Below are 15,102 nucleotides of genomic sequence, written 5' to 3'. Positions count from 1 at the left end.
TGCAGAATGTTATTAAATACATTTTAAAACACTGTGAAATAGATGTGAAGAGTACATGGCAAGGGAAATGATCAATGATCTCTCTGGTCCCCAATTCCCTTCCCCATAAAATATGAGGCTGGACTTGATAATCTCCAAGGTGCCTTCTGCAATGGGAGCTGTTGGGTGGAAGTAAGGCTCATTCTCCTTGATGTAAATTACCCAGGAACTTCCCCATCAAATCTGGAGAAAGAAGACCAGCACCACCTCTGAAGCTTTTGCTGAAACAGACTGAAACTGACTCTAATAGAGCCTTTAGTCTGATTTCCAGTGTGCAGGAAACATAGGAGAGGGAGGAACAAGTTTAGGGTACCAACAAGGACTAATAGTCACGTGGTTCTCTCTGCTCCCGTCTGGGGCCTTTTTCTGGAACCATGTGAGCTCACTCAGCCCATGAGCAAGGCACCCCAGAAGTGAAGAGTGAGGGGTGAGAGTCTGTAGACAGAGATTTCGCATTCCCTAGCTTTGAGGGACAGCTCTGAGGTGCGTGGTACCCAGGTCCTCAGAGCATCATCAGCAGAATTAAGCCCCAGTTGCCTACAGTGATACACTGCTCATTAATGCATCTTTTCTTGGTCTTTCACCCTCTCCTGCCTCACTTTTCCTACTACCTCATTTTTTTCTTCCTAGCACTACTGTACAAATAAAATGCTTGCCCTCAAGTCCGTATCATAGGGTCTGCTTTGGGGGAACCCCAAACAAAGACAAGGGGACTATTAGAAAATTAAAAATATGTAGGAGGCAAAACACTCAAAAACATCATGTGGACATTGATTAGATCTGGGCTTGAACAAACCAACTGTAAAATAATGTATTTTGAGATAATCCAGGAAATTTGAATATAGACTTAGCATTAGATGATATTAAGAAACTACTGCTAATTTGGTTAGTTGTGATAATTATGTGATGTTTGTAAGATAAGGTCTTTATTTGGAGATGCATAAGGGTAAAATTATAGATCAGTGGAATTTTTCAGTACTTAAAGAAAGAAAAGGAAAGGAAAAATAGAATAAATAAAACAAGTGTGGCAAAATGTTAACTGTTGAATCTGGGTGATAAGTATTTGGGAGTTCATTATACTATAATATTATACTTCTTATTTTGTAGATTTTCAAAATCTTTCATAATAAAAAGTTTTGTTCTTCTTTCAAACAGAAAAATTCAAATTCCAAGAAAATACTAACTTTGACAGTAGACAAAATTCCTCAAGAGCATTTACTTTCAGAGACTTAAGTACAGAAAAGACTTTCATACACCACTTTCAGATAAGACAAAAAAAAAAAAAAAACCCTCCTACTTGCTGCAAAATGACATCCACTGATTACTCATCTTCTGTATTCCCTGCCTGCAGTCTTGCCACATGCCACATTTCTCTCTCTGAAGTATCAAAAAGCAAACAAACTCTCCTGAAATCAGCATATTCCATTGCAAGAGGCCAGCCACTAAGCCGTCACATGAGTAGCACTCTGAGTACCAGAGTGGGTTTTGAAATATTCTGGCCAAGAATAGTTCCAGGGGCAGAGCCCAGACACGCATGCAGCTCACATAAAAAAAAAAATTCCATACATTTTCCATGCACTGATTCAAGATACCCACAGAAATAGACCAAGGCATTGCTGAATCAATTCTCAAGACAGGAAGGAACCTCCTAAGAAAAAATAGCTCTTGGTCTCCTGCAAGGTAAAATGTGTGCCTCAGATCTGCAAATGAAAGAGTATCACAAACATATGCTTAATGACTCATCCCAAATGGAAAAACAGAGTTTGTTATATTTTATGGAGATTTTACATGTTGAAGGTACATCTGTTGCTATTTATGCTGACATGTATGTAGAGATTGGCAAAGCAAGTTCTCTGTAGGGATGAGCGAAATCCAAACCAAACCACAGAACTTTCTAACTTTGAGTCTGGCTCCTGGGATGGAAAACGGCTTCCTGATCCCTTGAAACACTGCCCAGTTGAGCAGGGTGACTTTGAGAGGCCCACATCACAGGACTGCACAGTTGGATAAAGCAACAAAAAGTCCTGCTTTGCACAGGGCCTCTAGAGAGAACAGAACAAAGACAGGAAGCCAGAGAGGTGTTGGAGAGCTCGGGGAACAGTCTTCTGATTACTGAACACCTTCTTTGGGTGACTGTTCCAGGAAAAATAGACCACATCTATTCTGACATAAACATGCCACCCACAATCAGACAAAAGCCCACTCCCTTTAGCTCGGTTAATAACACTCTCTAAGAAAGTGTTCATCTGCTCTGGCCAACTTTTTTTTTTTTTTCCAGTTGGCTAGCGCTGATAAGTTTGAAGACTTTTCCTTGGTTATGTACATTTCCATATCTCCCATTTTTTAGTTCACTGGTCTTTATTTTTGTTCAGTTGCATGATTGTTTAACCTGTGAATCATGTGTTTTACTGATTTGGTCTAGCCTCTGCCTTCTTCCTTCTCTTCCTCCCCTTCATTGCTTGTCATCTAATAGAGGAGAAACAACAGGCAAATGAACAACTATACAATAAAGTTGAAGGAGAGAAGAAGCACCAAAGAAGAAGGAGAGAAGACAAGAAGATAAATTGTGTCCCCCACAAAATTAGTGAGTTGAAATCCTAACCCCTAGTACCTCAAAATGTGGCTATATTTGGAGACAGGGCCTTTAAAGGGATAATTAAGTCCAAATGGGGTTATTAGGGTGGGCCCTAATCCTACAGGTGTCCTTATCATCAAAAGAATTTGGAAACAGGCACAGAGAGAAGACCCTAGGAAGACACAGGGAGAAGGCAGCTGTCTATAAGCCAAGGAGAGAGGCCTCAGAAGAAACCAACCCTATCAAAAACTTATCTCAGACTTCCAGCCTCCAGAACTGTGAGAAAATTAATTTGTTATTTAAGCCACTCAGTGTGGTACTTTGTTATGGCAGCCCAGCCAGAGGACTTCGGACAGCCACCAGATAGAGTGCTATGAGAATCCAGAAGTGGAAGAGAAGACTAGTTTTCTAGGATCAAAAACCATCATCTGGAAGACGTACAAGATGAATGATGGCTTCAGAGACAGGTAGAATTTGCTCATGCAGTAACGGCAAGGCTGAAAAACTGCAGCCTCGACCTTCCAGGCTCTAGTGATTTTCCCACCTCAGACTTCCAAGTAGCCGGGACCACAGGTGCACATCACCACCCCCAGCTTGTTGAGATAGGGTCACTCTATGTTGCCCAGGCTGGCCTCAAACTCCTGGGATCAAGCAATCCTCTGCCTTGGCCTCCTAAAGTGCTGGGATTCTAAGTGTGAGCCACTGAGCTCAACCCAGAAACTCAGTTTCTTATGTGGACCTTCCCAAGGTTGCATACCCAGGCCCAGTGAGTTCTCCATCATCCATGGAGATATTTTCTACACTCTTGTGGCCAGGGCGCCTCCACGGTGGTACTCACTATGCTTGCTTGTCTGATCCTTTAAATAGTCAACTCTACTTTTGATTCAGATGAACCTACTCAGAAATTACAGAGCTTGTTAACCCTCTGTTCACCTGCATATTACTACCATTTAACATTGGCCAAGGACCAACTGCAGGCCAAGCACAAATATTCACCTACCTCATTTTGTGCATCTCAAAAGAAACTCAGCATGAAAAGCAGAAACTTAATAAACTATAATACAGTATATGTGAGACCACTTCAGTTAACATACACACTATTTTTAATCATCCTTGGTACCATGGCTGCTGTTGAGTGTTACATTACCCATGTACTAAATTAAACTCAAGTTACTTTTAATGTTGCCTAAAGTATTCTCATCTAAATCCACTCGTTCAAGGCCTGCATTATGAGACTCCAAGAATGTATTACTGACACTCATGGAAAATGTATTTAACATTCTTATAAATATTATAACTCTTTTTTTTGGCAGAGGGCAAAATTGTTCCTTTTGCCTTTATTCAAGTGAGATTTGGCTTCTCAGCGAATCTCTGTTCTCAGCGAACGGAGAAGGTTCGACAGTGTCAGAAGGTAGGTTTTTTGTCTCCAGCCTCTCCTCGTTTTTAACCCTCAACTTCAGAAAGATTACAGATCGTATTCAGTCAAGATCCTATAAAAATAACCCAGGTGTGGCAGATGCTGTTTCTGAACTTACAGGAGATACAAGAAGAGACTCTCTGGGGTGTTAATGAAAAGATTGGGTCCAAGCAGCACCAGATAAGAAGCAATAGGAATGTACATGTTTTTACTATAATGATGACCAAGGGCTAAGCCATCCCCTTTTAAGGCCCTCAAAGCTGTTTTAGGTTTTGATAGAGTCCACCCAGATAATTTAAAATAATCTCCTATTCCAATATTCTTTGCTTAATCATATCTGCAAAGTTCATTTTGCCATGGAGGGTAACATAGTCCCAGGTTCTAGAGTTTAGGATGTATTCATGTTTGTGTGTGGGCTGATTATGTGTTAGGTCCAGCTCCTTCTCAAGAACATTCAGTTTTCAGAACCCCTATGTGCCCAGGTTGTTGATGAAGAGGGGCATAGGACAATTATTCCAACAACTCAGACAATAACATTTTTGTCTGAAAGAATCTAATAGTAGAAAGAGGAAAGATTCCATTTTGCAGAAGTCAAAAGATTTTATTTCTAAATGTGTGTGTGTGTGCGTGTGTGTGTGTTAGAAAAAGGGTCAAGGAGTATCATCCAGGAATAAAAAGATTTAGAGTCAGACCTGCATTTGTTTGGGTTTGTCCCTGTATAGTAGGCAGAATAATTCCCCCTCTGCCTCCACTGCCAAACACATGCACACGCATGTACACACACACAGGAGCACATCCTAATTTCTGGAGCCTGTAAATATGCTAACCTAAATAGCAAAAGGAACTTTGCAGATGTGATTAGGTTAAGAATACTGAGCAAGGACATGAATAGACAATTCTCACAAGAAGATATACAAATGGCCAACATATGAATAAATGCTCAGCATCAGTAACGATCAGGGAAATGCAAATCGAAACCACAATGCACTACCACCTTACTCCTGCAGGAATGGCCATAGTCAAAAAATTAAAAAATAATAGATGTTGGCATGGATGCAGTGAAAAGGGAACACTTTTACACTGCTGGTGGGAATGCAAACTAGTACAACCACTATGGAAAACAGTGTGGAGATTCCTTAAAGCACTAAAAGTAGAACTACCATTTAATCCAGCAATCCTGCTACTGGGTATCTATCCAGAGGAAAAGAAGTCATTATACAACAAAGATACTTGCACACACATGTTTATAGCAGCACAATTTGGAATTGTAAAAATATGGAAATGGCCCCAAAAACCATCAATCAATGAGTGGATAAAGAAACTGTGGCCTGGACATGGTGGCTCACACCTGTAATCCTAGCATTTTGGGAGGCCAAGGTGTATGGATGACTCAAGGTCAGGAGTTCAAAATCAGCCTGGCCAACATGGTGAAACACTGTTTCTACTAAAAATACAAAAAAATTAGCCAGGCATGGTGGCAGGCACCTGTAATCCCAACTACTCGGGAGGCTGAGGCAGGATAATTGCTTGAACCTGGGAGGTGGAGGTTGCAGTGAGCTGAGATCACACCACTGCACTCCAGCCTGGGTGACAAGAGCGAAATGCCATCTCAAAAAAAAAATTGTTATAGATAGATAGATAGATAGATAGATAGATAGATAGATAAATAGATAGATAGAGATAGATATGATGGAATACTACTCAGCCATAAAAAGGAATGAAATAATGGCATTTGCAGCAACCTCGATGGAGTTGGAGACTATTATTCTAAGTGAAGTAAGTCAGGAATGGAAAACCAAACATCATATGTTCTCACTCATAAGTGGGAGCTAAGCTATGAGGATGCAAAGGCATAAGAATGACGCAATAGACTTTGGGGACTCAGAGGGAAAGGGTGGGAGGGGGGTGACGGATAAAAGACTACAAATTGGGTTCAGTGTATACTGCTCGGGTGATGGGTGCACCAAAATCTCACAAATCAACACTAATGAACTTACTCATGTAACCAAACACCACCTGTTCCCAAAAAAACTATGGAAATAAGAAAAAAAAATTAAAAATTGTAATAAGAAAAAAAGAATACTGAGCTAGGAGATTGTCTTGAATTATCTGGGTGTGTCCTGTCAAATCACCTGGGTCCTTATGAGGGAAAGAGGAGGTGCAGGAGAGTCAGAGTAAAAGATGGAGATGGAACAACGGAAGCAGAGGTCGGAAAGAGATGAGAGAGTTGAAGATGCTATGCTGCGGCTTTGAAGATAGAGGAAGGGGCCATGAGCCAAGGAATGCAGGCAGCCTCTAAAAGCTGGAAGAGGAAAGGGAATAAATTCTCCCCTAGAGCCTTCAGAAGGAATCAGCCCTGCCAACCCATTTTAGACTTCTGACCTTCCTGGACTTTGAGAAAATGCATTTGTGCTATTTTTAAACCACAAGGTTTATAGTGCTCTGTTACAGTGCCAATACGAAATGAATATACCCTACTTTAGCACTTAGGAAGCACTAGCTTACTCTTGAGCAAGTTGCTTAACCAGGTTGAGCCTCACTTTGTGCATCTATAAAAGGAAGTAGCAGTCACACTTATTTTACAGGGCTGTCCTGTAAGGACTGGGTGAGGCCATGCCTGTTGGGATTAATTGCTATCTCGGCCTCCACTGCTGTGACTGTAGGTCACATCCTTAACATCTCTGTATTTCCTCTTCCTCCTACATGGAATGTGACTAAACCACCTCCCCAGGGTGGTTGTGAGGATCAGATGAAGGAATAGAGTATTTAACGTGCGATTCAGTTAAGTAAGAGTAATTCTTTTAGCTTTTGCTTGGCTAATGCCCAGGGAGGCTTCACTTCCCTCTGGTTTGCAAGACAAGCCTTGCGCCTCTTCCCATCCCCACTAGGGCAGCATTTACCACCCTCTACTGCAGGGCTGAGTTTAGGTCTTCCTCTCTTACTGTCCATGAGCCCCTGGAGCATAGCCCTGTCTGATTCATGTTTGCATCTCCAGATCCTTGCTGTGGGTATTTGCTAGAATTACAGAAGCCATGCAAACCTTCTCTTTCTTTGCCACACTCAATCCCCGGTCCCCTTTTTTGCTACTGCTCTACGACTGAAACTATTTTGCTGTAAACCAGTAGTTTTCAACCCTGGTACACATTAAGATCACCTGGGGAGCTTTTAAAAAAATTACTGGTGTCCAAGCTCCACCCTGGACCAATTAAATGAGCTCTCTAGGGGTGGGGCCTGGACATCAGTAATTTTTTAAAAGCTCCCCAGGCGATTCCAATGTACCGGCAGGGCTGAGAAGCAATTCGACGCTCAGCCAGTCACATCTGAACTGCTAATTCTGAACTCAGAGTTCAAATCGGAAGGGAGAGGTCATTTATCTATTCTTCTCACCAAGTCTCAAACTGTCCTCATCCTTAAAGACACAGATTCCAACTCTCTTTGAGACAGAATGTCAGAAAGGTGAATGTCAGAAACTATACAAATGATACAAGTGAATGCTCTGCAATCAGGCCAAAGGAAGAATGGCCCTTGTTTTTTCTAGTTGCTTAAAATGGTGGTCTACAACCGTTAAGTCCAGTTTGCAGACCAGAGAACTAGAAGCATACACTCAAGGAAATGATTCCAGACAGAGGGGAGAATGCTACTAAATCTATACTTTTGTCTTATTTAAAGAAATATTTCTGCTTCAGCATATGAAAACGGGGAATTGTGCTGGCCACCATGTAAGTGAATTGACAGTCTTCTGTGAGCCAACCCTAACTGCAGCGCCACTGCAAGTCCCAGGACTACATTGTGGGGCACTGAGAAGTCCCAGAAGTCTCTCTGGACATTAGCCAAGCAAATTAACACAGAGCAGGTTGACACAGAGCACTCAGGAGGCGTCCTGGGCCTAGCACACGGTTCTCCCTTTCCACTCCCAGGCTGAACTGAAACACATCAAATCACCCCAGGCTTTTCTTTTTAATATGCAATTTCTTTTCAAAGCCCCTTTTGATAGTGCTGGTGACCGTGACACATTGACACAACTATCAGAATGAAAGGTGGTTGACAATATCAGGAATGAAACTCTTCTATCCCTTCCAAGAAATGTGTGCACAACTACATTTACAGAAAAAAAAAAAGTTGCTACATGGGAGCTGAATGGGCCAATAACAATTTCCATTTTTATTTCCAGGTCTACTAAAATCGGACTAGTGTTCTAGGACAGAGTATATGACTTAAAGCTCAAAAGCTAACTATGACTTATGAAATAAACTTCATTTCATAGATCAGCATTCACTACATTTAAAGTGGACTTTTTTGGTAGGAGTTTTAAAAATCCATTAAAGCAATGTGTTTTATATGTCACTGTACATTACTATAAAAGAAGTTTAAAATCCAACTCTAATAACCTCAAGAAAATGCTCAGCCTTTACTACCAAGTTATTGAGTAATAGGCCCAAGATTGTCATCTCTCCTGATAGATGGCTCTTCTCTAGCTGGCAGAGGAATATTTATGTTCCCCATTAAATATATATGAGTAAATGATACAGATGGCTTGAATGCCAATTAATACACATGAAAATAACCAATAATATATATTCTTTTTGTAAATGATTATAATTTGACAGTACTGAAATAATTTCATCCAGTTCTTCAAATTATGACAATATTGCTTCCCCTCTTTCCTTCTTTTATTTCTCCATGTTGCTTGGTACACAGCACACACACTCACAAACTCACACACAATGGCAATTACTATCATCTAAAATTATATGCAGTCAGCTATAAATATACATACGTAAACAAAGACTTACATGTGTTCTCTCTAATTATGACAGTCCCTAGTTTTCTTTATGTATTAAGTTAAATATTTAAGAAGCAGCTTATTTTTCCTATTGTATTCCATTTCTGTAATAAAACTTTTTCCCTAAAGGTACAAAGTTTAGGAAGAAAAACATTCTGTGCTTGGAGATTATAAATCATGACCTATTTAAGTGTAGTTCAAATGCCAAGAAACATTTGAAATGTTTTTGATAGGTTTCATTTTTTAAAAATATGCTTAATTGAGCTTTTATTCTTTGATCAATTTGTATCTTTGTACCTTTCTCTTTACATTTTAAGGTATACTTTATACATAAAATGCATGTACAGTGAGTTTTGATGAATGTACACAGCTGCATAACAAACACCCCAATTAAAATATAAAACATTCCCATCTCTACTAAGCTTCTTCATATCCCTTTGTAGTCTGTCTCCCCACTACTTACTTCCAGATGTGACCCCTATTATGATTTCTTTCACTATAACTTATTCTCGCCTATTCTACAACTTCACACAGTGGAATCAGATAGTACCTGCTCTTTTAATCTGGCTTCTTCTGCTGTATGTATTACTGCTGTATGTGTTACTATGTTGTAATGGCTTGAGATTCATCTGTGTTGTATGTAATTAGTAGTTCCTTTCTATTGCTGAGTGTTAGCATCCCATTAATCTGTTAATGAACATTTGGGTCATTTTCAGTTTGGGGTCATTTTAAATAAAGCTGCCGTGAAAATTCTTGTACAAATCTCTCGGACACATATAAATATCTAAGTTACATTTCTAATGTTACACACTTTATATGGAGAAATCAAGTAAAGATGTTTATGTCTCTTTTCTGCAACCCCCAGTGCATACCAGGATCTAAAGGGTCTAAAGCAGATAAACACATAGGTATGTGGTGGGGTGCTGGCCAATACAGTGTCCTAGCTCTTTTAGGACTATGTGAGCCCCTTATTTCGCACCTTTTGTATACACAGAATTGGTTTTGTTTTCCTCCTGCCTAGTATAGTATCTGGCACATAGGTGAAAAACAACTCATGAATTCTTACTGAATTTTAAAATACATGCATAATTGACTGAATAGGTGGATATAAGAATGAATAAGTGAAGTTACATATAAGTGAGTACAACTTCGAAGAGGATCGTGGCTATCATGATAAAATCTAGAATGAAGCTTTTCTTTCTGTCACCCAGGTAAGTGTGGTCCTACCTTCTAAACTTCAGAAAAGAATGAATAGCTTTGAACATATCAAAGCAATATAAATCCAAGAATTACACTGGGGTGAGTCGGTTAAATCTCTTCTCCTGATGCTGTTTTAAAATACAAAAACTGACTTAGCAAAATCCCTTGGTACCAAGTTTCTTGGCCTAACTCCTAAGGGTGGTAGATGACTAGACAACATTACCTTCTCTAGGGGTGGTATAAAAAATAAGAAGTCTTCTCGAAAATACTCACTTACCTTCTAGGAACACACCATGTTAGGAGGGAATGCTTCTTTCCCATTCCAGAGGTTTCCTTCCATTTGGAGAGAGCACAACACTCCTGGGCTCGTTCCATATTGTCCTTCACTCTCCCCCGGGGAGGAGGAGGAATCAGCTGTCTGGGAATGAGATGGAGAGAAGAAACTGAGCATATTTCCCAGCCGTTTTCTCTTTTCCTGCTCTTGAGAACTAGCAGTCCATAGGAAGCAAACATTTTGCCCTGCTTCTCCACACCCCAAGTTCTCTGGGGCAGGTTCCCCTGGGTGGGGGCCAGTGGTGATCCAGCTAATGTGACCCACCCATAAAGTCTGTCTCATTCTGAGGCTCTATATTATGAAACCGACTTGCCTGCAGATATAAGCCACATTCTCCAGTATCAGGATAAGAAGGTGATACTGTGGTCTCCTGTCTGTCATACTTTTTATTTCTCACACTGTTTAGTAACTCCAGGGGGGAAGAAAGTGTTATTTGTTTGCCTCTTCCTATTCCCTTGAATCTTGAACTCATGGCTTGCCTCCATCCCTAAATGGCCTCAAAAAGCTATCTGATACATTTTCTTGTTCTTGAAAGAGTCATATTGAATTACTTCAAAAGTATCAAGTAGCCTAAATATATAAAGTAGTAGTTGTATTACATTGCAGAAGAGCTGAAAATTAAATGATTTTAAAGATTTATGGTCCAGATTAAATATTGCCCCTATTGTCATCCCACATATGGAACAGAGGACCTGAGTATAATCTCTTTTACAGATAAAATGTCAAAGACACAGAGATTATCCAACGAGTCTCAGGCAGAGAGGAGTTGGACCATCCTACTTTTTTTTTTCCTGTTACTTCATTTTTACTATTTCACATTTTCAGCCAACAATTCAAGGTGCAAACAGGATTTATTTCACATTAATATATTAACTGGATTTTTTGTCAAATAAATATGGAAGTCTCTTTAAATAACCATCTCCTCACTTCATGGCCAGTACAGGAATGAACTAGAACAAATGTTAGTGTATCCGGGGGCATGAGGCTTACGGGGAAGAGGTAGGCTGAGGGGATCCACCAGCATGCAGGGTCAGGGGCCCTCATTCCTGGCCCACCCAGCAGCCCCCAGGTGGCACAACGGCACAGATATGCATTCTCTAGTTCCAGTAGAGAAGCCCCTTCTAGAGGGAAGAGAGGAGATGGAAAGCACATTCCAGAAACACTAGCAGAAAGCAGGGAGGCTTCCTCCCCAGCCTCAGTGTGCTTGCCCTGATGCCACTCAAGCCCTGGAAGCTCATTTTACAGCCTCAAAAGTCACATGGAGTTGGCAACACCATGACCCAGGACAGGGAAGGGGAGGGTGACAGTGGCTGGGGCCAGAACCTGGCTGAGTGGAATCTGGGCTGACAGTCCGCACATGGTGGCCTTTCCAGGCCAGGCACAGACCAGAGGAGGGAATGTGAACCAGGCCTGGCGGGGGTCTCTGGGAAGACACCTGGCTGGTCTGAGGGGGCTCATGAGGCTGAGTGTAGAGTGGCTGCCAGACCAAGGGAGCCGGACTGCAGTGGAGGAGGTGGCCAGAGAGTCCCTGTGTAGGGAGAAGCTACGAGAGTGAAACGGGACCAGGGGCGTGGGGGGCGGGAGGGACACCCCGTGCTCCCAAGAGCCCCAGAGATGTGAGAGAGGCATGCGGCTGGGAAGCGGGGCGGGGCCTCTCCCGAGGCCAGGGACCCAACTGTCCCCCTGTGCTCGTTCCTGGTAACTGTTTATGATCAGACCTGGAGGAAGAACGAGGCCCTCCCGCACCTCCCCCAGCCGCAGCCGCAGCCGCAGCCCTAGCCCTGAGGGAAGGGGTAGGAAACAAGGACTGGGAGGGAGGCAGGAGGCTGGAGGTGGGAGGCGTCTACTGGGTCTTCTTATCTTCCCTCCGGTAAGATGGCAGAGGCTGCTTCGTGGGCATGGAGACGTGGTGTGGTTTGCCTGGGTTATAATAGGTGCTGGCAGATGCTTCTGTGGCCCTGGCTTCGGCTGCAGGAGTGCAGGGAACATCGGGGCTGACCGGAGGTTCCGTGGGCCCAGGATAGGGCGGTGGTGGGGGCTGCACATACCCCATGGCCCTGTCCATCTTGGGAGGTCCTGGATAGAACTCAGGCGAAGGTTGTGGAGAAGAGGAGCCAGGAGGGCAGGGGTACATTCCACTAGTGACTGGCGGGGGAAAGGCACAAGTCCTGCCAGGCATGTGAGAGTGGCCGTAGGCTCCACTGAGGGCTTCACCCCTGGACGCTTGAGATGCCACCTGCAGCACCTGCTGTCCAGATTCAGTGGCGCCCCCTGCCGTGAAGGCGGACTTACGGGAAGCAGAGCCTTCCCAGTCACTGCCTGCTTCGGCGTTCACTGTTCCCTTGATGTGGTTTGTATCAAACACAGACTGCTTGATCTCACAGGCCTTCACGAGATAAAATGACATACAAAGGACTGCATGGCATCCTTCGCCCTGGACAGAAAGATGAAAGGGGTAATGTAGATGGTGCCTTTCTTGGTCCCTTTGGAGGCCTCTGGCACGTTCTTCATGTCACTGAACTTAAGTTTCACAAGATTGTAGGACACTGGGGTGCTCTCAGTGTTGTTGGTGATCACTCTGCCGCCCTCGGAGTGACTCTCGTTGAGCACCATAGTCTTTCCAAAAGCAGCCCCGAGACGCCCCATCCTGCAGTTGACCAGCCCATGGTGGTGGCTACATCTTCACAAACGTGACGTTTTAGGTAGAGAAGCAACTCAGGGGAATCCACACCCTCCCAAAGAAATCTTGAAGTTAGCCTAGGTCTTCCATATTTAGAAGGTCAGTGGAGGCAGGCCAAGGACTAAGCTTACAAACAAATTTTTGTGTTCATTTAATGGGCCAGTGAAATGGCTCAGCCATTTAGGGGACCCTCATAGAGATTTCAGCTACTAATTATGTTGCTTAAGGGAGGAGGGGGAGGACTGTGCTCCTCTCTTTCCACGTGGTCATTTGCATGCGGAAGTTTCTGCTTTTCGTATCTGTGGCAGTGTCACATGCAGCACTCTCCTCGGAGTGTCAGCTCTGGAAAGATGCTATTGCTCCGAGGACTGATCTTTGAATTTCTGAGGGTGAAGGATTGGCTTTGGTCAACAGTCATCTTCTTGTCACAGTTGGGCACATCCTCAGGCTATAAAATCTCTCTAATGCTAGGTCCCCACTACTCTCTTTAATGAGATCCTGGACGGACCTGCAGAGAGGCCCCACGATCCTTCTCCAGAGACCAAGGGGAGCTTGGAGGAGAGGGACAGTCCCAAGTGCTGCCACCCTACCATTTCTGGTCTCAGTCTTTTTATACCAAATCTCTCATACTGCCAGTACTCTTAATTTTCTTTGCCAGAAGGAGGACGCAGTGGCTCATGCCTGTACTCACAACAATTTGGGAGGCTATGGCAGGAGGATCACTTAAGCCCAGGAGTTTGACACCATCCTAGACAAAATAGTGAGACCCTATCTCTACATTTTTGTAATTAGCCAAATGTGGTGGTACACATGTGTGGTCTCAGCTACTCAGAAGGCTGAAGTGGGAGGATCACTTGAGCCTGGGAGGTAGAGGCTGCAGTAAGCTATAATTATGCCACTGCGATGCAGCATGAGTGACACAGTGAAACTCTGCATCCCAAAAAAGAGGAGACAATTTTTAAAATATTCTTTTAGAGATGGGGGTCTGTGTTGCCGTTGCTGGTCTTGAACTCCTGGCTTCAAGCAATCCTCCCGTCTCAGCCTCTCCAGTAGCTAGGATTACAGACAGGCAGCACTGCACCCAGTTTATGAGGAAATTAAAAAATTCCTTTTTAAAAAATGAACTTGATCTCAATATTCCCAGCCAAACATTCCCATCATTTTCTTGGATAGTTTAAATCAGTGGTCCCCCAGCCTTTTTGGCAGAAGGAACTGGTTTTGTGGAAGACAGTTTTTCCACGGACCGAGTTTGAGGGTGGTGTCAGGATGAAACTGTTTGACTACAGATGATCAGGCAGTACATTCTCATGAGGAGCAGGCAACCTGGATCCCTTGTATGTGCAGTTCACAACAGGGTTCATGCTCCTGTGATAATCTAATGCTGCTGCCGATCTGACAGGAGGCAGAGCTCAGGCAATAATGCCCGCTTGCCCACTGCTCACCTCATGCTGTGCAGCCCGGTTCCTAATAGGCCATGGACTGGTACCGGTCCATGGCCCGGGGTTTGGGGACCACTGCTCTACATAATGCAAATTTCAAGCAAAGAGTGAAAAAAAAAAACTTTGACATCAAAAACTTGATAACAACTAGCCATGTTGTGTTTGAGCTGTGAGTGAGGTAAAGCAGTGATTTTTTTTAACCTCCTTCTTTTTCCTTCATACTCCATCACAGAGCTCCTGGCCCAGCTCAGACTAACATACTTGGCCATCTCTGATCCTTTCTCCTTTCCAACTAACAAGCTCTGCTGTGTGACTGCAATTCTCTGCCTGTGCATGAATGTATGCCTTTGGATTCACTCTGGAAGAGTAACCCTTGTGGGTTATGACCACAAAAAGGAACGCACAATGATTGTGCTGCTGTCTTCTCCATACCTCTAGCTGCAGACTAGACATCGAAAACCAGTGAAATCAGGCAGCTCTCCTCAGCCCAGAAATTAAGATGTGGGTATGTTAACAGAGACCCACAGACGGAACAACAACACTTGTTCATTGTTGGAAAGAGAACACTGCCTTTATGCTCCTTGGATAAACAAACACTGTGCGTCTGTCAGGTGGTGGCGGCCTGGACGTCGTGA

At 43.2% G+C, this 15,102-nt stretch overlaps 1 pseudogene; it reads right to left on the bottom strand.

Annotated features, from left to right (window-relative positions):
* Positions 1–12,191: 12,191 nt before the first annotated feature.
* Positions 12,192–12,967, bottom strand: LOC116468103 (WW domain-binding protein 2-like; annotated as a pseudogene).
* Between the last annotated feature and the right edge of the window lie 2,135 nt (positions 12,968–15,102).

The sequence above is a fragment of the Hylobates moloch genome, unplaced genomic scaffold (assembly GCF_009828535.3).
Source record: "Hylobates moloch isolate HMO894 unplaced genomic scaffold, HMol_V3 SCAFFOLD_5, whole genome shotgun sequence".
In the NCBI taxonomy this organism is placed as follows: Eukaryota; Metazoa; Chordata; class Mammalia; order Primates; family Hylobatidae; genus Hylobates; species Hylobates moloch.
The sequence above is the reverse complement of the archived record's forward strand: the minus strand, read 5'-3'. Positions and strand labels throughout refer to the sequence as shown.